Source organism: Acanthopagrus latus, chromosome 23 (assembly GCF_904848185.1).
Source record: "Acanthopagrus latus isolate v.2019 chromosome 23, fAcaLat1.1, whole genome shotgun sequence".
Classification (NCBI taxonomy): domain Eukaryota; kingdom Metazoa; phylum Chordata; class Actinopteri; order Spariformes; family Sparidae; genus Acanthopagrus; species Acanthopagrus latus.
This window is the reverse complement of record NC_051061.1, coordinates 11,891,656-11,919,371: the sequence shown is the minus strand read 5'-3', so window position 1 is coordinate 11,919,371 and position 27,716 is coordinate 11,891,656. Positions and strand designations below refer to the sequence as shown.

General features: G+C 43.9%; 1 long non-coding RNA gene across 2 annotated transcripts in view; it reads right to left on the bottom strand.

The window, feature by feature from the left end:
• The window catches only part of LOC119014102, a 34,264-nt gene extending 7,898 nt beyond the window's left edge, over nt 1-26,366 (bottom strand). The window contains exon 1 of one of the 2 annotated variants that reach the window (XR_005072881.1): nt 25,824-26,366. This is a non-coding gene — a long non-coding RNA (uncharacterized LOC119014102). The remainder of the gene's footprint in view (nt 1-25,823) is intronic. The other variant, XR_005072880.1, reaches the window with a different exon arrangement.
• Between the last annotated feature and the right edge of the window lie 1,350 nt (nt 26,367-27,716).

Here is a 27,716-nt window from a genome sequence, read left to right as displayed (position 1 = left end):
GCGAACGTGACATAAATGTGCTCTAAATCGCACTGCACAGTTAATTCACAACAGTGCTTCTGCTGAGGGGAACATGGGGAGACATCCCTGTTGCTTATTTGCGTCGCAGAGTGCTACCTTCCTGTTTTTGATTGACAGCCCCCCCCCCCCCCCCATTGTTCAATTTATTCATGCAGGAAGGAAGATACTGTAGGTGTTTGGTACGCCTCCTATAGCACTTCTCAATGCCGGCGCTGAGCAGTATGCCCCAACGTAAACTAAGTAGCAGAAAACGGGAAAGAAGAAAGACACATTTTTAATGTAATGTAAAAAAAAAAAAAAAGTCCTCCGTGAGTGGCAGGAGCAGGGACCGAATTTGTCATAGATTATATTTTATTGTTGATTCTTGTCGTTCACTCAGGCAGCTGAACCTCTGGCACATCCACCATAATGCGCCATATATATCCACCATGTTTTGCTTAAACCACTTTAATGGAGATAATATATCTAAACCTTCACTGTACTGTACTTAGGGCTAGGGTTAGGGTCTGTAATGCGCCCTGCATCAATATTCATTTTATGCTTTTACTGGGCAAGGAGAAACATCCCCTCCAGTCCTGTATCAAGGCCATCACAGTGCTCTACTTTACATAGTAATTTGTATTTGATATGTTTTATCCACAGGCTCATTTAATTACCACGTCAAAAATGTTAAAATGTACCAATTTAACATCTACTTTGTCTCCTGTATTGAAGAAAAACCCAGAATACATTAGTATGCAATTTCTTTTAAAAATCTATTTATTTTTTTAACCGCAAAATCTTTCTGCTGGACATAAGATGTGCACTGGAGATTTGGAGAGATGAATTTAGTCTCTATAAAAATCTATTTAACACTTATTCTAATAAAGATATATCACTCACAGCAGCTGTAATGGATCATCATTGTGCTTTATGGCCAGATTTACCAGCAACACACTGAGAAAAGTGAACAGATTGCACCAATAGGAAGCGGGCGGTGCCGAAAAGTCCCAGAATTCCAGAAGGTTCACTGTAAACTGTAAAAGTGCCAGTACTCAAACTCAACTTAACCTCTATTGTTAATCAAATCAAGACAGCAGTCATTTCTGACAGCGTTTGAAAGTTTAAAGTTTTGCAGGAATATTTTATCTAGTCTATGGAACTCATCAGCGTCACCGGGTTCTCTCACTACATACTACAACTTGGTTATTCAGTAATGGAAAAGGCACATATTTCTGATTTTGTATTATAGCCTTGTTAGTATTTTAAATATTACAATTCTGAGTTTGAATTCTTTCCTCCAAAAACTACTCATTGACCTTTCAAACTAAGATTTAAAGGTGAGCCGAGAGAAACTTTCCTCTTTGAGCAGATAAACGTTGAAAAACAGTCGTCCAGAGTCAAGCTGCACGCGCACCATTCTGCACAGTGAAGGTCAAACATCCAAGCAACAGCAGGCAAAACAAAGTTTCTTGACTTTTGACTTCTGTTCCATTGATTTTCCATCTCTGTCTCCTGAACATAGATAATAAAACCCTCAGTACAATGTATCCAACGCAACCATTGTTGTTGTTCTCTATCAGAGTGCAGTTTGTCAAGGCTGACTTCACCCTGTTCTCAAGTATTCCTCTTCAAATGACAGCGTATGAGAGTTTAGGACAGTGGTAAAAAGAGAGGGGAAAAAAAAAAGAGAAGTGCGTTTCAGAGAGAGGATGAATCAATGGTGATACCTCCCTTATGTTTAACCAGACTGCTTTCCCATCATTTCTTCCCATCATGCAATCTGTGATAACGCATGACAGTCAGGGGCAAATCAGACATATGCTGCTGTCTGCTGTTTCAGAATGCATCAGTCTGCCACTCAGCAGAGACCGAGCATTAGGCTGACACTCATCACAACCAATCTGCGATATATAGAATCTGATACCAGCCTCCAATAACCAATTTCACTGACTCACGCACAGCATGTAGTGTACACACACACACACACCCACACACACACCCACACACACACATGCTGGTGGCATATCCCGTCTCTACATCTCAGCAAAACTACCTGGGGACCTTCATTTGTGGCCTCATATATCACCCAGATAACAAAATACTTTGGGGGGGCTGCCCATTCCATCGCCTTGACAATGTCAATAACAAATGGAGTGTCTTCCTGTATCCAATTATAACTAATGTGTCATCTTTACAAGAAGATAAAGCACCTGATTCTTATCATGCCACAGAGATCAATCCGAAACCATATTGAATAACCATCTCATCTTTTTCTGTTTCCTTCCAGCTGGGACTGTCCTTTCCGTAGCTCCGGGGGGGTAAAAGAACGGGAAAGGTGGAGGATAAGAAGGACAGGAAGCTGGGAAAGATAACTACTCCGACCTTGGAGAGGTAATCCTGAAGACGCAGGCGTGGCGAGCGCGGCCACCTGGCTCTCCTGCCTCTATGCCCGTGTGAATTCTTTGGCAAACTCGGAGAATTCATCATGGCTGGAATGAAGATAAAATGGGGGGGGAAAAAAAAAACACAAAATGGGAATTTAAATTTGGTTTACCACTGAGGGTAAATGTTCTTCATTTTCATACAGATGCTCGGAGGCAAAACATAGAGGAGTAAATCATCTGCACACATGACTTGTTGCAAACACATTTTGTGTTGTGAGTACAAAGAGCTGAGAACATTTGCATATTTGGTTCACCAGAGAGAGAGCTGTAACAATTAGTGGCTTTTCTGATTCGTCGATTAAAAGAAAAAAAAAAAACAAAAACGGCCAACTATTTAGATAACTGATTAATTGTGTCGGTAATTTTTCAGGCAAGAGCGTCAAACGTTTGTTGCGGTTCCAGCCATCGACTTTTTTAAACTAATGGGGGAGCCAAGAGTCTTAGTCAGGGCATTAAAAATGCAATGAAAACTGGTGCTCTGAATAAAGTTAATCAGAACGTCATTTGACAAGGTCACATGAGCAGTACAAGTGCAAAGAATATACAAAGAAACTCACTCACACTCACAGTTTTTTGTCATTTTATAGACTGAACAATTATCTAATGGAAACAATCATTAGTTGCAGCTCTAAGCAGAAATAACTCAGTAAATGATCTGGCTGTGTATTTCTGCACTACTTCGAAAAGACTGAAAGCACACATGAACCGTTTTTACACTGCAGAGAGCTTTCTGATGGATCAAATTAGGAAATCAAGATTCAGCCTTGAAGATATCAAGCAGAGCTTGTAAAAATGATGATTTACTTTTTATTTTGTTGTTTTTTGCAACCCAATCACCAGAATAAATGCTGGTTTATGTTAAAAATGTACGTTTCAACAAAGTATATACTTTCAAATGTCTCTTTTTTTTATTCTGCATATGGTATTGCAACATTGGCCGCCCACCTTCCTTGCATTAGCAGGTGAGTCTATGACGCTGCACTGTGTCAGCAGACCCTCATGTACAGCCATATGAAGTGTGTGAGACGCAGCCCACGCCTGGTACCTCCATATCACCCACTGCTTTTTTCATATTCCTTACGTTGTCATGTAAAATGACATGGAGCATCTCCTTGATAGCCTGTTTTACGTGCTCTGCTGTATGTGACCCACGAAACTAGCGCACGTACCAGCATGTTGTAACTTAAAAGTGGAGTGAATGTAATGTAATGCCGAGATGGTAGGGCACACCGGGGATTCAAAAGCTCCAGATGACGAAGAAAACCCTGATCCTCTACCACGGAGACGAGCTGGTTATCCAGAGTGTTTGTTTTGTATACGTCGTGTCAACTGAGTAGTAACTAAATTAAATGCAGCTCAACCGCGAAACGGTCATATTGCAGATGTTACATATCGCCGCTGGACTGGACTTTCTGATTAAAGTTAATTCCACACTGCAGACATTTTATCCACAGGTTGGCCAGCGTAACGCCAGGCGCATGTCTGCGTTCTGCCATAAATTGTAGTCTGACATTAAAAAAAAACAAAAAACAAAAATGGCCTTGGGTCCACGTTCAAAATTGCTGATTCCGATGAGCAGAAAAATGCCCGTATCAGCTCCGGTCCCGATCCGGACATCCCTAGTTATGGTGCAAAATGTCACTCGGTAAGGGTGAGGAAAGCATCACATTTTGGCTTAAAATACCCCTCGTGGTCACCACAAATACAGCTGGAGGTGGCCCGGTTAACAGTTAACAAGCCCACTGGCTGCCCAATTGTGGAATGAGAGTCACACTGTGTGTTAGTGTGTGTGTGTGTATGTGTGTGTGGTGTGCAGTCATCTAGCAGAGGGTGGGTATTGTATCACTATGCAGAGGCACAGACGTGAATCACACAGCTGAACATTTATCAGTCCTCTATAGAGACAGAGAGGGCAATGTCCAGCTCCGCACAATGCACAGTGATGCTATCAAGTTCAGTGTAATAAAAAATAAAAGTATGCAGACGGCCTTATCACGCGTCATGGTTATTAGACACGTACAGAAGGGGAGCACAGAGGCTGTGGAGTGAGCGGAACAATGGGGGGAAACACAGAGCGAAGGGAGGAGACACATTATCGTGTAGTATTAACTGAAAATCCTTTCCCAGAAAACCATCTGGCAAAGGCTCTTTTACTGAAACCTCATCCAGCGTGACTTGAATAGGCCTGTAATGGATTTATGGAGGAGGTTTTTGTTTGTTTCTTTTTTTGTTTTTTCGTGGGGACTTCTGTGCTAATCAGCCCAGTGGCTGCTGGCGCTTTAAAGGAAGTATTTATTAAATCAGTGATTAAGACTGTTTGGTAGAATGTTAAAAAAAAAATAATAATAATAATAATAATTAAATAAAGGAGGATGAAAAGATAGGAGGAGAAGAAGTTCCCACTGATTTCTAGGACAAAATAAAAACAAATAATTAAGTGGGTTGTGTCGTGTCTGCGAGCGTATCAGCTCGCGGTGTGCTGAGATTTTCTTTTAAGTTGATCAAAGAAAAAATGCGGCTGTAAGATATCAATAACGAAATCTCCTCTGGTGAGAAGCCTCAGATATATTAACTCTAACAGCGCGTCGGTTCTTTATTATTTAAAACAGATGAAAAGGACGTCGGAAAACCACAAAAGAAACACAAGACACGAAAAGTTAGAGTGAAACTGTACCCCTCAACTTTCATGTTCGACAAACACTTGATCCTTTAAGAGCAACTGATCTACTACGGAACGTCTGGCGAGTCACTGTATTTGCCTTCGTCATATTACACTCCCCGGCTCAGAACAAAGAGCGGGGCGCCGCAATTCCCAGCTCATATTTTTAAAGCAAAGCAATCAATAGATTCACATGAGAGTGCGTGTAAGTTGTTCAGATGTGAGACGCATACAAGCTCTGCGCCGTCTCTCGGGGACGTCTCCTCGAAAAGTTTGAAATGGAAACGAAATGTATGTGAATTCATCTCACTTTGCCGGGTCATTTCCTGAACATTCACCTTGGACACGGAGCCACTGACCACAGCTCTGAAATCATGTTGTCGGATCCTGAGGGACAGAATACAACCTCCTCCCCAAGGTCAAGCAGCCGAGTATATAGTCTCTGTTTCACGAAGATGAAAAACCTCCGGGGGGCAGTTAATCCAGCACCCGGGTGATATCCCCCTCCCCGACCTTGAGCCAGCTACAGAGCACCCATGAGACCTGCACTGTTAGCATGCATCACGGGGACGCTCGGCGGCCGCAGACTGTACACGAGCCCGCGACGAGGCGCGCAGCAAACAGCGTTTCTACTTGGCCTAATGAGGCGTGACAAGCTATTGATCTCAGGTCGAGCAAAGCATCAATATAACCTCACAGTGGAAATGGAGCACAGGGGACAATAAGAGGGGAATTTTCTTTTTTCTTTTTTCGTAAGCCAATCACAAAGGGAATTTGTCATGTTGGCCTTTAACATTGAGAAGGCACTTCTGGGGCAGAGCTTGAAACATGGCCGCTGTGAAATGATGAGCGACGGTGGCGAAGCGACAGACTCGATTCATGCAGATTGGAAGGGATCGTTAGAGAGCCGTGTGTCTGTGTCTTTAAAAGAAATAAGCTTAGTAAAACTGAACAGTTCGAGAACCTGGGTTCTATATTTTACTGAAATGTGTACTTACATTACCACAGTTGTTTATTTCTTTTAAGTTTTATTTATTATATTTTTTTTTTTTCTCCTCGGGAACACCCTGATCACAGACATATCCGGCAAAGTAACATCAGATAGATTTTGATCTGCAATGGTTTAACAATAAAGACATCGACAGCTCCCGTAATCGTTCTAGTCGCCATTTATTAAACAACTCTCTATTGTAAAGTTGCAGCCGATGCTTCTAAACTATTTCCAGTTGCTTAATAAGTGTTTCATGAATCACTGACTGCTTGCGGTCCCCTGCCTCTGATGAGTCTGAGCCTACACCTGCACTGACAGCCGACATCTCGTCAAACAGCCGTTGTCTTCTAATCCTCCCACGCTCTCTGTCCAAACATTTCCATTCGAGAATGATACAAAAAAAAGTGCTTCCTTTAAATTATTCTGCCAGAGTTTGAAAAACACTTGCACAAAACACTAAAATACAAGCATAAATAGAACGACTAGAAAGAGCGAGAGCGAGGAGGCACGCGAGAAAAGATTAAATGTGCAGACCACGTTTAACAAACTGTACATTGTGTGGGACTTTCATTGTGTTTCGGATGGCTCCGCTGTTTGTTTTCTCGCTATTATATTCACCTCGGTCTCTCTCTCTCTCTCTCTTTCTCTTTCCATTTTTTATCTTACTCGGGAGCAGTCCACAAAAGTTTTCTTTAAAAAAAAGAGAAGCGAAAGAATGCTGCCTTTATATTCTCCCCTTCAATGAGCAGGAGAGCAGAGCTTCTGTAGAACAGCCCCTCTTTCATTTAGTTTCGGTAAAAACTGCTGAAGTCTTCGATAAGAGTGGAAGTCAACATCACGGGGCCTCAAAGACAAGCAGTGGGGGGGGGGGACTACTTGGAGTATTTGTTAGTGGAATCAAAAGAACCACACATTTTGTTTCATGTAAAAACAGCTTCTGTGCGGCGCTCGTGTTCAGGAGTGAGTATCAGCCCGCTAAAGCTCCCTTTTCGCTTGACGTCTTTTTTTTTTTTAAATCAAGAGTTGGGTGTTCGGCGGCGACCTTTGGCTGCGCGATCGATTAATTGTCCCTCTCAGTTCTCAAAGCATCCCGGGAGCTCGGCCACGGAAAAAAAAAAAGGGCTCATCCTCCAAGTTTAACTCCTGTGTGTGCTTAAGTCAAACTCCATTACGGTGCAGAAAAAAGTTGGCAGCCGTAACTTCATCGGCACTTGTTTTTTTTTGTTTTTTTTTCCCAAAATGCTAATAGGTGCGCATGTTAAAAGGCCTCTGCTGCGCTCACACAGAAGACCGTTAATATTATATTAGCAGGGAAAGTAATATATGAACGGTTAACTTATTGCAGGCATACCATATAAAAGCACTAATCCCCAGAGGTGACTTTTTATCTTGCATTTCTTCCTCTCTCTCTCTCTCTCTCTCCCTCTCTCCCCTCCCTTAATCTCCTCTCCTCCCTATCTTTCTATTACCTAAATGAAGTAGAGACGGCTGGATTTCCTCCACACTCCTCTTTGATGGTGAATGCACTTTGACTTTGAATACAAATGCCACCGTTCATGAATGCCTCTGCCAGGGGGATTATAATGAGGATTCTTCTTCTTCTTTTTTTTTTTTCATATATTCAACCCAGCAAAGGTCTTACGAATTCATTGCACGGAAATGGTTAGCAGCAGATTACGTGAGACGAGAAGAATGCATATCTGTGTCTTCATAAACGCAGGGTATCTTGACAGCTCGGGTCGTATTTTCTGCCACTTACTGCTGGCTTAACGCGAGACGCGGGTATCAGCCTCCTCCAAGAACGCGACAGTGGATTGAGGATCTTTTATTCTTCTCGGCTGGTTTTGTCTTCTTTGAGGTTTAGGGTTATGTCTTCCTCGCATACGTGGACAGACAGACCTTCACGGGGCCATACACAGTAGGGCCCCGTTCCATCAATTAGAAAAAGGGATAATGTTCTCCCGCAGCCTTGACATGGATTACACGTCTGAAAGATGTTGTTTTATCGCGGCGACGTGTCGATACCTGACAATCCAGGAGAGCAGGCGCTCTGGCTGTTCTGTATCTGATATCACCGCTTTGGTGATGTTCCTAGCACAGCATAATTGATCTGACCAGGACTTTCATAACCAACACAGAAGAATTATGTTTTGGCCTGGTTGGTTGGTTGGTTTATAACCACGATTACACAAAAACTACTGACCAGATTTCAACAAAACTTGGATGGAGGATGGGCCTCAACAAAGACTAGACCCCAGTAACTTTTGGTGGAGATCTGGATAAAGGGACAGATCCAGGGATGTTTTCTCAATTTCTTTAACACTGCTTTGTCCGTCCATTAAATGTAATAGTCTACTTTACTTGGTAATTCTGAGGTGATTGGTTTACTGACTTCTTTTAAAGTAAAGTTAACTTTTAAACTTCACAGTGAAGGGTGTTTTCTGACATTTTTGTTCATTTCTTAGCCATTTGTGCTTGAAATCGGGGATATATTTAGGTAGCTGGAATTTATTTAAATTTAATCCAATTTGGTGAGGATCCAAATAATAATCTAGATCTGATGGCTTCAAATATGTTTTATTTGATATTAGAATTAGGCTTTACTGAATTAAAGGAGACTGTTGGGCGTCGGCAGAGTCACTGAACATTACAACATTACAAAAACATTCTTTTAGGTTTTTAGGAATGGTCATGGGACATTAAATTATAATGACATTCCCAGAATAACACCGACACGATGGTATCAGATCATGCGGGCACGCTGTGTCGGACGCCAAGCATGGCTCAAGAGTGAGGGGGCAGATGGTGCTTGAAAGCTTTGCGATACAGTTCTTCGAAGGCTAAGAGTACACTCCTTACTATTACTAAAAGAACAGAATTCCTTTTGGGGTTTTTCAAGTGTCCTGGATACTTTTTTTTTTTTGACATACAGTATATATAAAACTTCTACTGTAGGTTGAAACCCTGAGAATTGAGATCCCAGAATTTAATAGGGCTTCGAGCCAAACTCCCTTCCCCCAAGAAAAGAAACGACAAGAACATAGCAGTTTTCAGAGCGCGCGTGTGCTAAAGACTGCTGTGTGTCCTCAAACAAAACGGCCCTCACCAGACTGCATTAATGCCGCAACTGTCATACACACTGCAGAACGACCTTGTGAAGTGAAGTGAAGCTGCTTCGGCGTGAAAATTGGCTCAATTTTGTGGCCCGCAGCTGTTTCCTCCAATTATCTTTCGTGCTAAAATGTCAACTTATGCTTCTCGCCTGCATGGGAAACTTTGTTGGAATAAATGTGAAGGAGGCTGGGAGCAGAGCAGGTAAACAAAAAGGTAAAAAAAAAAATGCATGGCTTCCGACGAACCGATCGATTCCCCACACGCAAGAATCAAGAGAGGTGCGAAGAAGGGAGAGTTTGTGCGCGTGGAAATCAAACTGCTGTCACCATGTGATCTTGGCAGTGACTCTACAGCGTGCGCTCTCATCACTGAATACATTCAGCCTCCTTCACGCGGAAGTCTTCATTAGCGGCTCGTCCACTGTTTAGCTGCAGCCCTGCAGATTAATCAAATCAAGGCCGGGGGCATCCTGGTTATAAAGATGCTTTATTATCTCAATAATTAATCTGTTGTCTTTGTGGCACCCGGCCCTAATGGCCCGCCCGGTGAAAATTTACGCCTTTAATTAAAAGCTATTCATTGCTCAACAAGCCACCTATGACCTTCAAATCACTACCGCCGTTAAAGAGAGTCGTTAACGTGGGCCTGATTTACACCGATGGGCGAAAACTTCGTCCAAATCATCCTGAAAATACTTTTACAAGGTGATGAGGGAGGAAAGAGAGACAGTGAGAGGAAAACAGGGGACTGAGCGATACACAAAAAATACAGGAAATTAGATGAATGAAATATGTGGATTGTTGCCATGAAGGCCCGTCAGCACCTTAGGGAATAGTAAACGTTTTTGCTCGCTTGCTTTAGCTAGAAGAATGATACCACTTTTCTGTTAAAGCTCCAGTGAGCTTGATGTAGGATGCTTGTTAGGTGCACCAAATAATTGTCTTCACACATAATGTCCAGGTGTGTTAACAGAAACACAGGTGGCTAACCAGCTAACTGGACTCAGTCAAAAGATGACAAAATCCTCCTCCCAGCATATGTTAAGCTCTAAAACTAATATATTACATGTTTGATTTAGAAACTTCTCAATGGATTAAACCCCTGTTTAGCTAGCAGGCTACTAGCTGTAACTGAGTGTTTCCTAATGGTGTGCCAGAGAGTAAAGATGAGTATGTCCCATAATGTCAGATATTTACTTCAATAGAAAAACAAAAATAGAGACATTTTGAGCGAAAACATCAATACAACAGGAGCCGACCAGACCAGGCCAGACCAATCTCTCAGTCCATCATGTCAGGTAGCAGCTGAATCAGACAGCGACCTATGGAGCCATCAGATGATATTACTGTAGTCCTCAGACAGGGTCAGAGAGCCAGGAAAACAAAACAAAGGCAGGACGTACTGCAGACGGCACCGCATTCACCTCATCGAGAGCTTTTTGTGGTGAGCTACACACTTTTTCTGAATTCTGATCTCGGTGCATCCACCAGCTGTAATAAAGGTTGAACAAATATCATGTACTGTCTGAATTAGACGGCCAAAGCACGTGCATACACACACACACACACACACACACACACACACACACACACACTCAGAGGAGATCAGTGAGTCAGAGTTTCCAGTAGCTGATTATCCCCAACATTCCTGTGAGAAAATGCCTACCTGGCACACGGCCCTGGTTGCCGGTGGTACCTGCTATACTGATAAAATCTACTCCAATTTACTATTTGGTTACTCCAAAACACTGTATGTGGGCAACACAAAAGAAATCAGAATAAGCAAGGGAAAGATAGAGAATGTGAAGGAGAGAGAGACAATGACAGACAGACGGGGGGGGAAACAGAAAGAAACTACATCCTGCGCTGTTTAAAGGCCAGCTTAATTCTGCCGCTGACTTATTATCCTGACACATCTCCGCTCTGCTCCGTCCTCCTCAGTCCTTATTAGTTAGCTACTTACTCAGGCTGTTAAAGTGGGTGGGGGGGGGGGGAATTCAGTTTCATTTCAAAGAGCTTTACTGTGAGAAGACAGCTGGTTAGGAGTCGTATCCAGGAGCCCGGACTACTCGTCGGAGCATTAAACACAAAAGTCTTACCACTTGATCCAGGGATTCAAAGAAAATAAAGAAGCCCGTGCTTGGTTATCCCTTTCGGGCTTCGCCGTGGATGTGCGTCAGCGCAGGGCAGATAATGGAATGAGCCGCCGAGAGAAGTCATTGAGCTGTTTTAATGAGGGAGCTGGAGAAAAGGATGTGTAAGAGCGCTCGCGCATTCCAATCATCTCCTCTGAGACGTCACCTGTGTAGGCATTGAAATAATGAAAATCTGTGCAAACGGAAAAACAAAAAAAAACTTGATTGATTGCAGCTTATGACCGCTGTGCACGAAAACACGAAGGCTCCTGTTTTCCGAGCAATCTGCAGTTGATTGACTTGATGAGCGCAGATGACGCCGGATCTGATGTAAGCACAATGTCAGACGCTGTGATTAATGAAAACATATGCACATTTCTTATTTCTATAAACACCCACACACAAGGACATTATATTACAGCTTGGAAATCAACAGATCACTGTCACTGAATGTGATGTCAAAACGTACTGCCTGCGATGACTGAAAACGTCACTGAGTGGGTGCTGTGGCTGTGGCTGGTGAGTTCTGTCGCTGGCGAGAGGTCGGGTGCTCTCAAAGCACAATGGTGCGCTGATTGTGAGTGATTGGCAAATGGAGATCTAAACCTTTTATAAAAGAGCATCAGGAGAGCCGCCGATGAATGTTGCGGAGGGAAACTGTGTTCTCCTTCCGCGGATTTTTGCACTGCAAATCGCGTATTACACAACGAAAGGGTTATTACAATGAGGCGTTATTGAGTTTCAGTGCTTTCCTCTTATGCAAAACGCTCTCCCGAGCAGTTAAACAGCCGAAACCCGAAGGTGCTCCCTGGCATTTCGCTTAAGTGTTCTTAAGTGCGACTGATTTTAAAGGGGTCAGCGGCAGGAGCGCTTAATCAAGTTGTTGTTTTCTGAAACTTATTTAATTCCTCTCTCGGTCGTCGTGGTCCATTTCAGTAATGCTTTTTGTCCGGAACAAATGATTCATCACAGCCCGGATGCTTTTACTCGCTCTGTCTTAATTACAAGAGAGAGTGATTTTCCACAGGTTTTTATTTTTTCTTACAGTTTTTAATAATATGTTGTTGTCGGGATTATAAAGATACTCATCAGTATCACTGCTCCTCGGCTTTGTCAGTGTGTGATGAAAGCCATGTAAACACACCGAACAGCAATAAAAGCAGCAGTGTCACAGACAGGGTGGGGGGGATAGCGCGTCTGACAGACAGCTCCTGATGACTGATACGTTTAAACTGCTGAGGCCTCTGTTGTCGAAAAAAAAACGCTTGCATCAGTGTCTCCCCGGGTGTCGGCGTATGAGGGCTAAACCAGTGGGAGGGGAAACGCGATACAAGACGGAGTGTAAAGTATTCACAACAAAACAGCATCCAGCCTTTGTCTGTTTTTGGTGACTGATCTGGGGCAAACAGCAGGCATAGGCGGGCCTCACGTAAACACACACTTACACGCAAACCGTGAAGCCACGCGAGCGCAAACAAACAAATACGCTGCCTGCACTTGATAAGGAAAAGCATACAGCAGGGTTCAAGTCTGAGACTGCACTGACAATCTGCAGTATTTTTACGGCATCCGGAAAAGCTGAGGATTCAGAAACATTCTCAAACATTCTGTTGTGACATTAAAGGAAAGAATAAAGAGGAAATACTACATAAAAGAAAAGATTTATTTGTTTATTTATTTATTTGATTAAAATGTGATTAAATGTGTGATTTCTTTATATATATATATTTATGGAGAAAATTAAGCCTTTAATTTGGTCTTTTTTTTTGGGGTTGGGAAAGACACTCAAAAATCAACATTCTTACAGACTGGAAATGCAATGTAAGCATTCTATTACATAATTACATATCTACTATTTTATTCAAGCATTTTGTCATAACATGTATTAATTCATTAGTTAGGCATTTAATCATACAATTTAAGCCTTTATAACCCTCCATAGAAATATGGCATCAGAACTAATTAACTAATTGATAAAAAAAATAAATAAATAAAATAACTAACTAATCCAAAGTGTCAGAAGTCACGAGGAGCTTTCTTGGTGTTATATCATGGCTGGACTAAATGTTCTAAGAGTCGGTGCATGAAATTTCTCTACAGAAACTGGATCAGTTGTGTCAAAAGAACGACCAGGCCCATCCAAAGTGAGCACAGCAGCAGAGGATCAATGCATCAGGCTCAGTTCCCCGAGAGAGAGACACAACTTCATCACAGATATAGAATTTGCTTAATAAAGAACCCACAAGTCACAATAAGTGCTGTTCAAAGAACGCTGTTTTGGCGCGTCTCTGAGAGCATGTAGCGAAACGACGACTAAGGTGGTCTATGGACTTTGTGGTGAATGACTGAAAAAAGGTCCTACATGCTAATGAATCCAAGTTTGGTCATAGAAGGGTGTAGGCACACCTCTGGAACTGGACACCTGCACAGAACTGACTCCACCCTGACCAAGCAGAAGCACCGCTCCATTCCTTACAGACATGCTCCACCCTCCGGTTTGATCTTTGTGAGAGGAGGATTCATACTGCAGCAGGAAAATAAGCCCAAACAAACCTCAAAGCCTCGACTTTCCTCCCACTGACATCTATGGGGGGCACTTCAGAGGAGAACTGTCATGTCATGCTGGGATAACATGAGTCATCAGGTCTTGCACAAACTTGTGGAGCTTGAGTGCACACTGTCATTAAAGTAAAAAAAAAAGGGTGGAAAGATATCCTGAAATTCATGGACATTTGAAACATTTTAAAAATAGATTAGAAAAACAGTATCGAATTTGAAAACAAATGTTAAATTTAAGTATAGCGGGCTCAGAGTTTTGGACCCAGCTCCATGAGCAAGCTAAAAAATGAAAGTAACTACGGCCCACGCCTCACGCTGTGCTATCCATACGCCCTCGGTAGGACCGGGGCGGCTGGCGTGACTCACAGACAGCTCTGCAGAGCTGGGTCAGGTTGTCCCCAGTGGAGAGGGTGACGGCCATTAGCCAGAAACTAGATACACTCCTGAGGTGCTGGAAGTGAGATGGGAAGAACAAGCTACTACAGCGTAATGAGACACCTCCACCCAGAACTGACACACGGAGAGACAGGCCAGAAAACACATCTGCAGCACAGGAGTACACACACACACACACACACACACACACACACACACACACACAGAGGCGGGAATCAACACAGCGAGGGGCGACTTCACAGAGTTTCACTGGAACGGAGAAAGTAACAAACATACTCACTCATGTGTTCACGCAGAGAATATTTGTTCACAGCGCTGCAGTTCAATATATTCAGAACAGAGCATCTTAAATGTCATGCAGGGGGAAGAATCCATTCAAAATCCAGTAATCTCTTGTGCTGCGGTTCAGTCTCACAGCTCACCTGGACAAGTATTTCTCTGACATTTCAGTTTCAGGGCTTTGCACTTTGCACGAGGGATGAAATCTGCTCTGGGTTTTTATTGGATAAGGAGCGGTGCCATCGTGCACCATGCCGACAATCGTAGGGGTTAAGGTTATGGTCATGCTTGATCGTACCCAATCACATTCACTATCACTTGTTATAAGCTAACCTGTTTACCTGCGGAAGGTCATTTGTTGGCTGCCTGCCTACTTGTTTGAACTGTGTCCTATTGAGCTAAATGCAAAGCTAACATGCTAACTTTAGCTGGGTATATTTTTTTTTACCAGGCTCACCATCCCACTTTAGCATACAGCATGCTAACATTTGCTTATTAGCACTCAACAAAATGCTGAGGGTGACAAAAATGTCATTATCATTTAATTATAAGCTGATGTCTTGGACATAATGGAAGCTTGACCTGCCAAAACTCTAACCATTCATCCTGAGGGGAACACGAGTGTGTGTACTGAATTTCATGGTCATCCATCCAAAGGTTGTGGAGACATTTCACCTAGAGCCACAAATGTGAACCTCGTGATAAGGTGGTAAAGTCTTCGGGATTCAACATCAAGAGATCTTTATTGTCTGCACAAAATGTAATGCCTGTCACCTAAATAAATCCCTGTCACCTTATAAAATAACTCCACTGTCAAAACGCGAATCACCGTTCATTTTCTAACCACAATCTTGGGGCCCCACTCTCACCTCCATTGTTTCATGAGACGAATAAAATGCCAACCTGTCGCTGCACGGAGCCGCGGTGCAGGGCCACCATCAAAGACATATTAAGGAGCCAAGCCGGTGATCTGCTGGCTGCACATGCACCGCAGCAACCGTGGCCCTTCCTGCACGTAAGCCTCCTAGACTGTCTCTCAAAAGGCCAGGCGAGCCGAGAAATGACAGCACAGTTCACAGGGCTGAAGAATATCGAGCAAGATGACATCCCCAGTGCTGGAGTTGATCTATTGAACCAGCCCTGTCACAGCAGGTGATGGAGATGATAATGGAGCCGGCTCTCACACGAGGCAGGAAATAGAAAAAGACAGTCAGTCGGTATGAGCCCTTTGAGTGACTGAGCTTTGGGGCAATGTTTCCATACCATTTGGTGTTTCCGTAAGCTTGAGTGGTTCTCCCCCCCCCCTCCCCCGGCGCGCCCTCTATCCCTCGTTGCATGGGCGTGCGTGCAGGAAGTGTCGGGAGGTGCGCAGAAGTGATTGAGAGATGGGGCACGTCCTGCAAATGTGCCCGGTGTTGAGTCGGCGGGTGAAGTGGTATCATCTTGGGCTGCGAGTGTTTGTGAGTGAGGGGGAAAGAAGAGGGTGACATGAATGTTTGAGTGTGAGGCAGACTGGAATATTTCTGATGTATTGGTGGTTTAGACAGAAAGAAAAGCAGAACGCCCCCCATGGTCTCGTGTGCTAATTTGACTGCTGAAGTTGGCACTTGTTCGCCCGAGACTGTCAGTGTACTTGCTGCGCAGACGTGAGCGGTAAGCTAGCTGGAGACGGACATGAGCGTTCGATTTTAATCCCCCCCAACAGCTGAAAGCTATATGAATTCGCCACATGGCCTCAGCCTCACCCTGAGAATGCACTCGGCTTTAATCGAGCCAAACATTCGGTGATATCTGCACATCTCGGCTCCCCATCAAGCTCTCCGCTGCACCGCTCTTCCCCCTGTCAGGAGTCGCTGATTGAAGGCTATCTGAATGGACTAAATTGAGAGTGCATGACCCAGCACCCTGGCAGTGGACGCTGTCTGCGCACCATCCTGTCTCACTGATTTCACATTCAGGCCTCGACCCCGCAGCGAGAAGTTAACCAAACTGGACTGTTAAGTGAGCCTTTCGCAGGAGGAGGACACTGGTCACTGCCCTGGCTACAGATCAGTTGACCCGACGGGACGTTGTCCGCGCTCCCGACGTTCACGGCGCCGCTCTCGAAGATGCCCCTCGCCGGTGTGTGACACAGCCTCATACTCATATATTGACCTGTTTATGCATGCAAAGGTAAAATAAGAAAAATAACAGTCCAGATGGAGCGCAGAGATCCTGTCACCACATCCTGGATAATCAATTTCTGATTTATGATAACCGTGTTATTTGGAAAGTCATGACTTGTGGAGGGGGCACCAGAGCGGAAAAAAAGATGAGCAGAGACGTTTTATTTTCAGTATTCTTTCAGAAAGTTATTGATTTGGCCATAAGGAGGGTGACAAGGAAGAATTAAACGTGGCGTCTTTTTAGAAAGTGAACAAGTACACTACAGACCTACTGAATCACCCTTGCAAGGGAGAACAAGCTGGAACTCGTCAGTCACGGCAGCTCTCAGAGCATCTTTTGACAGTCTTTGTGCGATGTAGGCTTTCGTTCTCAGTGTTTGTACATCATTTAACTCAACAAAGCGTGACTGAAGCTCTCTGAGAAAGCAAAACTCACAAAAAGCAAGTTAACCTAGTTCTGTCACCAACAAAACGGGAAGCTAACTCAGGAGATCGGCGACGTTTGTGCCAAGAGCTTCTGTCTCATTACTGTCGGCCAACCGCGTCTCCTTTGTGGAGCAGTTGATGCTCCGGCATAAATAAAATAAAATAAAACTAGACAGCGGTAAATCTTTCCCCCATTTTGGACTTAATGGCTCTCTGTTCCCTTTAAGGTCAGCAAACAATTTCTCGGGTCAAACTCCACCAAATGGAACCTGTTGAGACAAAAAAAAAACAACAAAAAAAACAAAAAACATTGCGATGCCTAAGAAAGTGAATCTTGTGACCAAGGTGCGTGCAGCCTGGGAATTGAAACAACACCCTTACAATCACTGGATGACACACTCTACATCCTCAGCCACGGCCTTCCATGGGACAATGGATCAAAGGGGAAAATCTACCTAAATAAGTTGAAATTCATCATTCAGGCCATCGGTTTGGGAACTTGGAGCTCTTCTTCTGTGGCAGCAATTGTCAAAGTCCAGCCCACAGAATATTAACACATTCAGAAAATGGGTGCGTTTACTCGGCAGTGGAAGGGGCCCAGTGTGTCCCGACACAGATCATCCATTAGCTTGCTGACCAAACAGTCTGTAATTCATAGTTGAAGTAGAAACAGATCGCTCCAGCTCCATCCTCTCTACTCCACGGACCCCAACATCAAACCACTCTGTCTGCCAGGCCGGCCGAACCCTGGAGCTGACAGCAGCACTGGCCGAGCACAGCAGGTTTCTCCAGAGCTGGAGGAAAGTCACTAAGCTTGTCTATTAGCCTCGGACTTGTTTTCATTGGCGAATTTTTCACTGCCCGGGATCCCGGAGGGAATTTATTTCGTCGAGCTAAGGACCCATTCATTGGTACTGTGGGTTTGGCATTGAGCGCTGACCTTCCTTGGTGGAGGTCTGAGAGCATTTTCTCGGTAAGTATGTGGATTTTCAACATTTTACGAGCCTGTTCTGACAGGAGTTGATAAAAATAACATTTATTGAGCGAGAAAGTGATAAAACAAACAGAAATAGGTCAGCAAGGCCTTTCATTGTAAGCGTAAATCACCTTGAGTTCTCACACAACTCAGCTCACGAACGAGTCAACATGGAGGAAACATGAGAGCAGATCCCACAAAAACACATAACACCTCAACCACCCGGCAGTGTTCTAGTTTCCGAGCGCTTACGTTATGTCATCCACCCTCCCCTGTATGTCTTGAGAAACGCATTGGGTTTTTTTTTTTGGTCTCGGTGCAGCGGAACAATCACCATTCGTCATCCCACACTCAAGAGCAGCCATCCCCAAATGACGTCCCTCCAAGCGGGTGCCTAATGAAGACAAAAGCTCTTCTTTTTTGGGGGGTGGGGGGGGAGAGAACGGCCTCCTGTCTGGAAGGAATTACGCCCATGTGTTAGCGAGTGTGTGAAAGAAGCAGGGAGGTGACGCAGGGATGATACAGGGCTCAAAGCGCAGGAGCAGAGAGTGGTAGTGAGGAGAATGAATAGTGACTGGCGCTCAGCCCAGTGGCAGCTTAATGACTTGCGGTCAGTTGACTCTGTCTCAATTAATCAGACTGCTCTTTCCCGCTCGCCTCCCTTTTGTTTTTTCTTTCTTTCTTTTTTTTCCCTCCCTCTCTCCCCTTGGCTCTAATTTCTCCCTTTGTCTCCACACCCCTGAGCAGGGAGACGGCGCTTTGTTCTCACCCTTTTTTGTTTTTCTGCTCCTCTACATGTATCTTCGTCTTTCCCTCGCCATCTCCTTCCACCCTCTCTTTCCTTCACACGCTCTCTGACAGACGCTTTTCATTCTGTTCTACATCTCGTGCGTTAATACCCGACTGAAAGAACAAGGCCATTTTGCGATCACCCTCTATCATCCATGTCGTAGCTTGTCCGGCGAGAAAACGAAAAGTTTTTTTTCGATTTTTGAAGGAAAAGTAGTGCCCACGTTGGCTGCTGTAGTGACGTCTGTGACCCCATGTAGATGAGTGAGCAAATTCAGGCCTGGCAACGCTGCTCGCCCAGACGTGGTCGCTCCTGGAACATAAAGCGCAAGAGGAGGCAGCGCTGTGCTCGTGTGTGTGTGCGTAGCGCTCGCCGATGTCAGTTATTATCTGCTTTCCTGGAGGTCCCAGGGGGTCCTGCTGGCTTCCCGGGGTGGTCCTGACTTGGCTGACATTTGGAGGACTGGTCCGTAATGGCCTGTAGGGCTCTTCTGCTCAGCAGCAGTCACAGCCACTGTCCGTCTCGGCCCCGCCGCACTCTCCCTCTCTTCTTTCCTGTCCTTTTGTCTCTCAAGATTTACTCTCTGGTTGTCACACCTTTCTCTTTCTGTCACTTTCTTCCTGTGCTCATCTTCCATCTCTGTCTCATTTTCACTTCCCGTCCCCCCTTCCCAGTAGACCCTCTTCATTCATTATCTTCCCCGCACTCTCTCGCCTCTCTCCTCTCACATATATTCCTTCACTTAGTTACTTACTTCCTCTCTCCCACTCCGTGTTACATCTGCTATCTCCCTCCCTCTCTCTCTCTCTCTGTCAGTGGGGTCACTGCGCTGGGCAGACCGCCCTGAGGAGCCCGCCTGCCATGGCTCTTACATGCAGCGAGGCCGAGAAAAAGGCAGGCGCAAGACCTCTGCACCAACCAGGCCGAACCCCCCCGAGGCTCCACACTGCAGTCCGAGGGACAGAGGGAGCGACCAGAGGTCAAACGCTCCAGGAGGCCGTGATGCAGGGTGACAGCCATGTAGTAGGAGCATCGATTTTGTTCTCATCTTTGTTTTGTGCTGATCAGGGGTTCGGTGTTTTTCAGCAGGGTCACATTTTTGCCAGCCCACTAAGTCAACTGAACAAACACAGCGGACGACTCTCGCAGAAAAACAAAGACGTGAGAGTGGGCGAAAAACGGCCCTGCGTTTATCCAAGTCAACGTTTGTTTTTTTTTTAAGAATAGGGTTGTTTATTTTTGTTGACATACAGATTTTTCTATTTTTCATGAGCATTGTACAGTTTATCCTGTCTCCGCGGAGGCAGCACTGTCTGTATCGAAGCCAGTACGTTTTTCCAAATGCGGTATCAACATCTCATGCCAAGTGTTGATGTTGAAGACCTGCTCGAAGGCTTGAGAGGGAAACATTAAAGACAGATAGCGATCCTGAACATTAAAGTGTGTTTACAGGTCATGGGGGGGGCACTGATGCATATGTGGAAAAAGTAATATGAATCCTTTCGTGGGTCCCGAGGGACCTGCATGTAACCTGATAAATTGGCTCCAGTGATGTCACTAAATGTTGCTAAAATTGCATTGTGGGTAATGTAGGAGCCGGTCAGACTCATAATGGAAAGCTTAAAAACAAATGATACGAAAAAACTGATACAGCAGAACCAGAGATGTCTTAATCAGATTTATTTCACACATTCTTCTTTCTTTTTTAAAAACATACTGTAGATCCTACATTACCCAAAATGCAATTAAGCCACTTACTAAAACAGTAACCAAATAAAAAGAAACAAAAGTCCATTATTGCATCACCTCATTAGCAACAGCAGCTTCGTTCACCCTCCACCATCAGTTATTAGCTACTTGGCTACAGCTGACTAGAGGAGGAACTCAATCATAGTCATGCAGGTGAAGAGAATTACCTTTGTTACCTTACGTCCTCAACATTACTGTGCCGATGATACTCATATCTACAATGTTTGCTTCCAGCCTATTCTCTTGGTATCATACACAGTGGCTGCGTCACATGGAGTGCGCTTTATGTTTGAGGTGAGAGCCCTCCAGTCCACTTGGAAACCACTTCTTATGCCACATCATCTGTTCTAGGGCAGAGGACGTTAGCCCGTCAGCCGAGAGAATCTAGTACCTTTTTATGAAGAGAAAAACAAAGAGTCAGACACTTGAAATAGCAACAGCTGTGTGTGTTGGCTTGACTTGAACAATGAGTGAAATTACATGAGGATTTCACAGCAGTTGAACATGAATAGCATGAATCCGCGGTCTGCTAACACAACTTCTGTCACAATGTACTTTGTCTTAAAGGCACTATGTGTCATTTTCAGAGAATGTACAGCTAGCTGGACAAACCTTGGCTTGGCCCTAGATTAAAATTAGCTAGTTAGCTTCCCTGCCTCACATTGCACTTGGCTAGCAGTCTTCGGCCAACTAACACAGATTTTTGCCAGCAAAATCTTCAGTCAACAAGTAAGCAAAGCTTAGCCAGCCATCTGTAACTAGGCTATGCTGCATGGGCTGCACTTTGTCACATTAACTTAAAGTCATTTGCAAACAGCAAGCCAGCCAATTGTACCCTCCAGATACTGTATACTCCAGGAGCCTGTATGAATTAGCACTCAAGACAGTATTTTGCTATTATAGCTAGCTAGCAATTTGTCCACCTTAACAAGCAAGCTAATATTAGCTAATATTAGCCAGCTAAAATTGCAGTGTCAAAACTTATCTCACATACTTTGTAGTAAAGTCAGCTTTGACTTTAGACACTGAGACTCTATTTCAGTGCTAACGTTAGCTAGTGTGATAGCTGTATAGGAGCTAGTTAGCGAAACAAAGGCAAGTTCTTAACACAGAAATCAGTTCACAGGTCGTGCTAGGCAACCGAGAAATTCTAGGATGGAAGATTTGTTAAAATTCATTGATTGAAGTGATTAATAAACGTAAATTGCTTCACATCCTTACATATTGCACCTTTATTTTATAGCCTTCATCAAAGTTCAATGGCCAAAACAGTTTACAGCAGCAAAATGCTTAAGCAAGTTCTTCCGAAACTAAACTAGTATGAAAAACGAACACGCAGCTACTAATTTAACAACTTTTTCACCTGGATAAACTCTAGAAGTTAAACTGATAAAACAAGTCTGGCAGTCGAAAGGGAAAGTTTCCACTCGTCACTGCTTCTGCCACCAGGTGAGAAACAAACAGGGACACAAAGAATACACAGGCACACAGGGCCAACGAAAACTACTTTATAAAGTGGCTCCAACACGAGCAAAGTGGGGAAATTCTTCGCAAATAACTCTTCACCCTGTTTCTTTCTTGGTCTTTAGCCTTCCCACTGGTGTTCCAATCTGTAATTACTGACTCTATTTGATTCCAATCAGCAGTCTGAAAAGACAGATACTACATCCCCTTTTTAAGCCCTCCCACAAAGACCCGGGAAAGGTGCGAAGCTATATTTCTCTCAATTATCTAGTCGGGATCGACTGGCTCGGCGCTGAAGTTCTCAGAGTGTGTTTGCCAATTTGCTGTGTCAATTAGATTTTCTCCTAGGTAAGTAATCAGGCGGTTGGAGACGGTGAGAGAGGGGAAAGATGAAGGGAAAAGTAATTACAGCTTTTTGGGAGGTTTGCAGTTGCTCCGCGGTGCCTCTGTACCACCCCTGTCTTTTTTAATCACTTTTATTGGGCTTTACGGGGAGCCCCTGCCTTTGTGAGTCTCAGTAAGAAGAGAGATTAGACACAAACACAGATAGCTGATACACACATGTGGAAACACCCACACACACACACACACACACACACACACACTCTGAAGCATGGCTCGTCCTCTCAGCTGCACACACGCGTAGACAAAAAAAAAAAAAGGGAGAAAGCCGAGAAGAGAAAGCTAAACAATATGATTGATGACATCAGTGTTTCTCCTCTCATTTATTTCCAGCGCCAGCCTGTGTGACAGAGCTATTGTGCTGGAAGCGTTATTTAGCATTGGATTTCTCCTCCGAGCGTGCCGATAATGACTTGGCACTTTCAGGAGCAGGAAAAAAAAAAAGTTTGATAATCACTTTGAATCACCGCAGCCGAAGTTGTAAATAAAACTCAAAAGCGGCGTTGAGCTACGGGGCAGTTAGTTAATGCTCGGATGAACATCTGAAGAAAATAAAAACCCCATCACAACAACAAAAAAACACGTGAATTCACTCATTATGCACCTGAGAGCTTGACTGACACTGTCTTTGTGGTCCCGTTAGGCGATAAATTGTAAGAAGAATGTCGAGGCAGGAGGCGACAAGGTGAGAAAAAGGAGAGCGCATTAGGGAGAGGAGCAGAGAGAGGCTCACTCTTTGACACTTGGCTGTCCTGTCCGCCCTTGTCAAAGCGCGACACCTTCCTAATCCCCACTCTGCCAGCCCCCCCGCCGCCGCCGCCGCCACCGCCACCACAACCCCCATCTCAGCTGGCCAAGGTTGGCTCGGAGACAAGCCTGTCACCCAGTCGGAGATGTGGGACCCGTCCAAGCCCCGTCCAGATGCAGGCACGAGAATTCGCACAGACTTCTTCCATCCCATGGGCATCCTCGTCCTCCTTCTGAGACAACCCCCTCCATCCTTGATGTGTTTCTTAGTTAAAGGAATATTTGGGCTAAAAATGTAATGTGAGCCATTATATACTTAGTCAATTATTTATAGGAGTACTGTCACTGCCACCACGGGTTTTACCCATCTCTTAAAGTTAACACTAAAATATTTTCTCATCTTAAAAAAAAACCCCACACAGCTTAAAATGCCCATTAAATTTCTCCAAACATCAAGTGCAGAGCGGAATAAATGTTTTATAGGAAAACAACTGCACTGTGGGACCACCAGAGCAATATTTACCTCATTATCTCCGGCGGTATATTTTTCTTTCCGACAATGCTCCGTACATACAGGAACCCCTTTGAAAAGATGTTTTTGTGCCTCACAGTAACCAGCCTTCACATTTCAAAAGGTAAAAAAAAGAGTTCCTGTGAGAACTCTTCAAGTTCTCCCACAGCCATATGGGCAGATGGAAGTGGGTGGTGTGACCTTGGATTTCATATATTCTAGACATTCAGATATTGTCATGAAATGGATATATCAGTGTTTCTCAGTCAGTGCACTTCTTAATATATTCATAGGATGACACTGTGAGAAACCACAAACCTCGCAGCACCAGAGTGCTGCAGCAATCCTCTTCTGGAAATGTACGGCTATTGAATCCATAGACACTTACATGGAACCTGAACCTGCAGAGATCCTGCAGCCACTGCTCCAGTAAGCAGTGTGAGGTGAAAGGAGCAATAAGTAGTGGCTGACTGCTGAATTCATATTCAAAACAAACTGGGTAAGAGTAACCACTAACTGCTGCTAACTGTAGCTGCTGTGATCTAGTCAGCTCAGTTACTACATTACCCACAATGCAACCCAACCACCATTAGTTTTTGTCTGAGAATTTGGTTGAGCCACCAGCAAGTGACATTACTTGAGTCATTTTTATCCCCCTGCAGTCACTACAGGTGACTTCTTTTCACATGTGCAGCTATAGACATTAATGAACAAGACATTTTTGAGTTTTTCCAGATGTGTTTATAATTTCAAAAATGTACTATTCTTCAATTTATTAAGTCTTCTCCCACATCAGAAGCTGTACAGGTTTTTTTGTTGTATTCTCTACCAGTCCCATCGGATCTGATTATACTTGATATAAATAGTCTCTGATCCAAAATTCGATTCTCTGTAATCATTTCGCAGGGCAAAGAACCTTTATTACAAACAACCACAAAGCGGAGCGTAATCCTGTATCCCAAAATGAGACGCGGGGTAGATAGAAAAACAGAAAAACACGGAAATAATCTGCTCTACTAAAGGGTTGGTTTGTGTAAGAAGAATCTGGGCTTCTCCTGCAATTATTTTAAGGCTTACGGCTTGATGATCCCCTTTTCCTTCTGTGCGCTTGTGTTTCCTCAGGGGAATATGAGGGACGATCAGATACAGGGACCGCCGCCGCACTGATCTCCATGTTGCAGCATTTGGGTGTGGTATTCCTGCATTTTCAATTCACATCAAACACGCACATGTACAGCACATGTACATGTCTGCTGCCCTATTATTATTTCTTCAGAGGAGGCGTCACAAAAACACACAGGTAGGGAGTAACATGACTCACTCAGCGGCCATTATTAAGGAAGGGAAACGTGTGTCACCAGTGGCAGGGGAATACAAGATGTGTTGCACTACTTGATGATTACATTTGTAATGTGTATTTGTAAACGCTGTACTTCCCCTCAGAGGCACAAAACGTAATTACACACCGACAAGAAACACAGAAAGATTGATGTATGATTATCATGTGGTACTCACAGGTTTTATAACTATAGTGTTGATATTTACTGAAACATCAGAGCCGATGGCAACAAAATTAATCAATCAAATCCAAGTATTTCTCTGCACTCTGGTTTGATATAAGAAAAATATTATAATTCATTAATTTATTGTAATAATATGATTTTACTTCACTAACCTTAAACTTGCGTACCGTTTTTATGTCTCTGACTCTGCATCTGAATCTTTCCAAACCACGTCTGGCTGTCTTTATTGTAAAAATACACCTAAGATAGCCACTATTCAACAACACCAGTGATGGACTGGGAACATAATACGGCCTTGGCATTTTCACCCACCAGCGGCCTGCGCAACTTTTGACGCACGTAAAGAACACGCACTGCTGGTTGCCCCAGTGATAGTGAACGTAAACTCCCGTGCTATAAACAACTGCACCAGAGCAAGGCACAACAACAATGCGTAAAACAAATTAATAAGTCATCAGAGCCAGCCGCTCCATAATGAAAACGTGTCTTACCTTCACGCAGTTCTCCATGTCCACCTCTTCATCCTCCTCTGGCTCATATTCCTCACTGTCCTGTCTCTCTCCCAGGTGTTCTGGCTCAGCTGTGTCGCTAACATTAGTGCTAGCAGTATTAGCGCTAGTGCTAGCTCAAGCTGCACTTGATTTTAAAAACCACTCAGTCAGTTAGCAGCATTTTTCGACGTCAGCCAACAGTGCTCTCTGAGATTTCCCTCTCTTTTCTCCGCTCCCCTCCTTGTGTCACTTGATGCCTTGATTCAAATTTTTGCTAGATTAATCTCAGTCAACTTCCAACTTCCAACTTCTAACTTTCAACAACCCCGCAGACGGTCCACTCGAGTCAGTCTCGAAATTCCCAGAAGGCATTGCTTCGTTTTATTTTTTGCAAACTAATTTTTAAAAAATGCAGGTAGATTTGTTTTATTTCAAACCATGCACGTTTATGAACATCTGGATAAGAAATTTCGCTACAAAACAATGCAGACTGATATAAGAGTTCGTGACTGTATATGGTAACCATGACTGTGATATAGAGACTCGTGTGTGGTATACAATTTCTGATGAGCTTGCACTAATAATTGATGTAAAAGAGTTAGAGAAATGCGAATTTCATTTATTAATTAGGTCAAGAACTTTATTGATGCTTTGAAGTGGTCCGAGAGAAACTATCTTTGGGCTGCTTTTTGATTGGCCCAAATTTCAGATTACCAGTCCGTCACTGAACAAAATACACAATTCAACATGAATAGAAAAACACCACTTGAAATTGTTTGCTGCATGAATTTGAAAGTATATAATTAATGATAACCACTGTGCTGTATCGTATCATCATATCATAATATCAGTAGGGATGAGGTGTGTTCACCGTATATATCACTGTATATTGTTTTTGAGTTTGCATGTGGGTTTTTGCTCTTCTTGCAACATCAAATCGTCAAACTGACCTGAATAAATGAGATCATGCGTGATGGCACAGATCTGTAGTTTACATGCAGAGGTTTGGCCTGCAACAGCTGCTTATTGAAAGCACTGTAGAGCACTGGCTTGATATTCAAAACATAATTATATATGAGACTAAAACAAATACATATGTATAACTTGTGAATGGGTGTGAATACATAAGAAGAAAACAAGACTGGCGTTTAAATCTTAAAGACGGTGAATACCAGAGGTGAGATCCCTAAAGGTGATACTTGGTGGGTGTCAAATGTGTTTGGTGCTTAAACCAGGCGCGTGCACGAGAAGCGTCGTCACAAGGGAGAATATCTGCTCAGCATTCACAAGTGTGGTCCTGTGAGGGCATGATGGAGCCCGTGCTCCTCAGAGCCCCGCTCTTGTGAGACTGCATTATTGCACGGCGAGCAGAAACACTCCCTTCGTGACGATGCCATACACCCATGGGCACCATCCTGCGTGCTCGTATCACACGGGTGCACCTGCGTTTTATGTGAGCTCATTAAACTCCGTATTTATGTGTCTGGTTGCATAGCAAACCCTTTTAGTGCGCGGCACACGCTGAACCTCGACATCGTGAACCTGCAGGCGTACACTCGCACACACACACACACACACACACCTTCAGCCAACCCAGAACACCCCTTATCAGCTTTTTGTTAATTAAAAGCCAAGCAATACATTTTCCACTTCTTCTTCTCCTCAAGAGTGAAACACTTCCTGAAGGAATCGCTCAATAGCAATCACTTAATATCTTATTTAAAAAGGAGTGTGTGTGTGTGTGTGTGTGTGTGTGTGTGTGTGTGTGTGTGTGTGTGTGTGTGTGTGTGTGCACGCGTGTATGCATTATTGATTCACATTCAGTCTTAAACCTGCTCCTTCCCTTTTCCTGGACAGAATGGGCTTATCCTGGCATTAATTGGACAGAAAGCA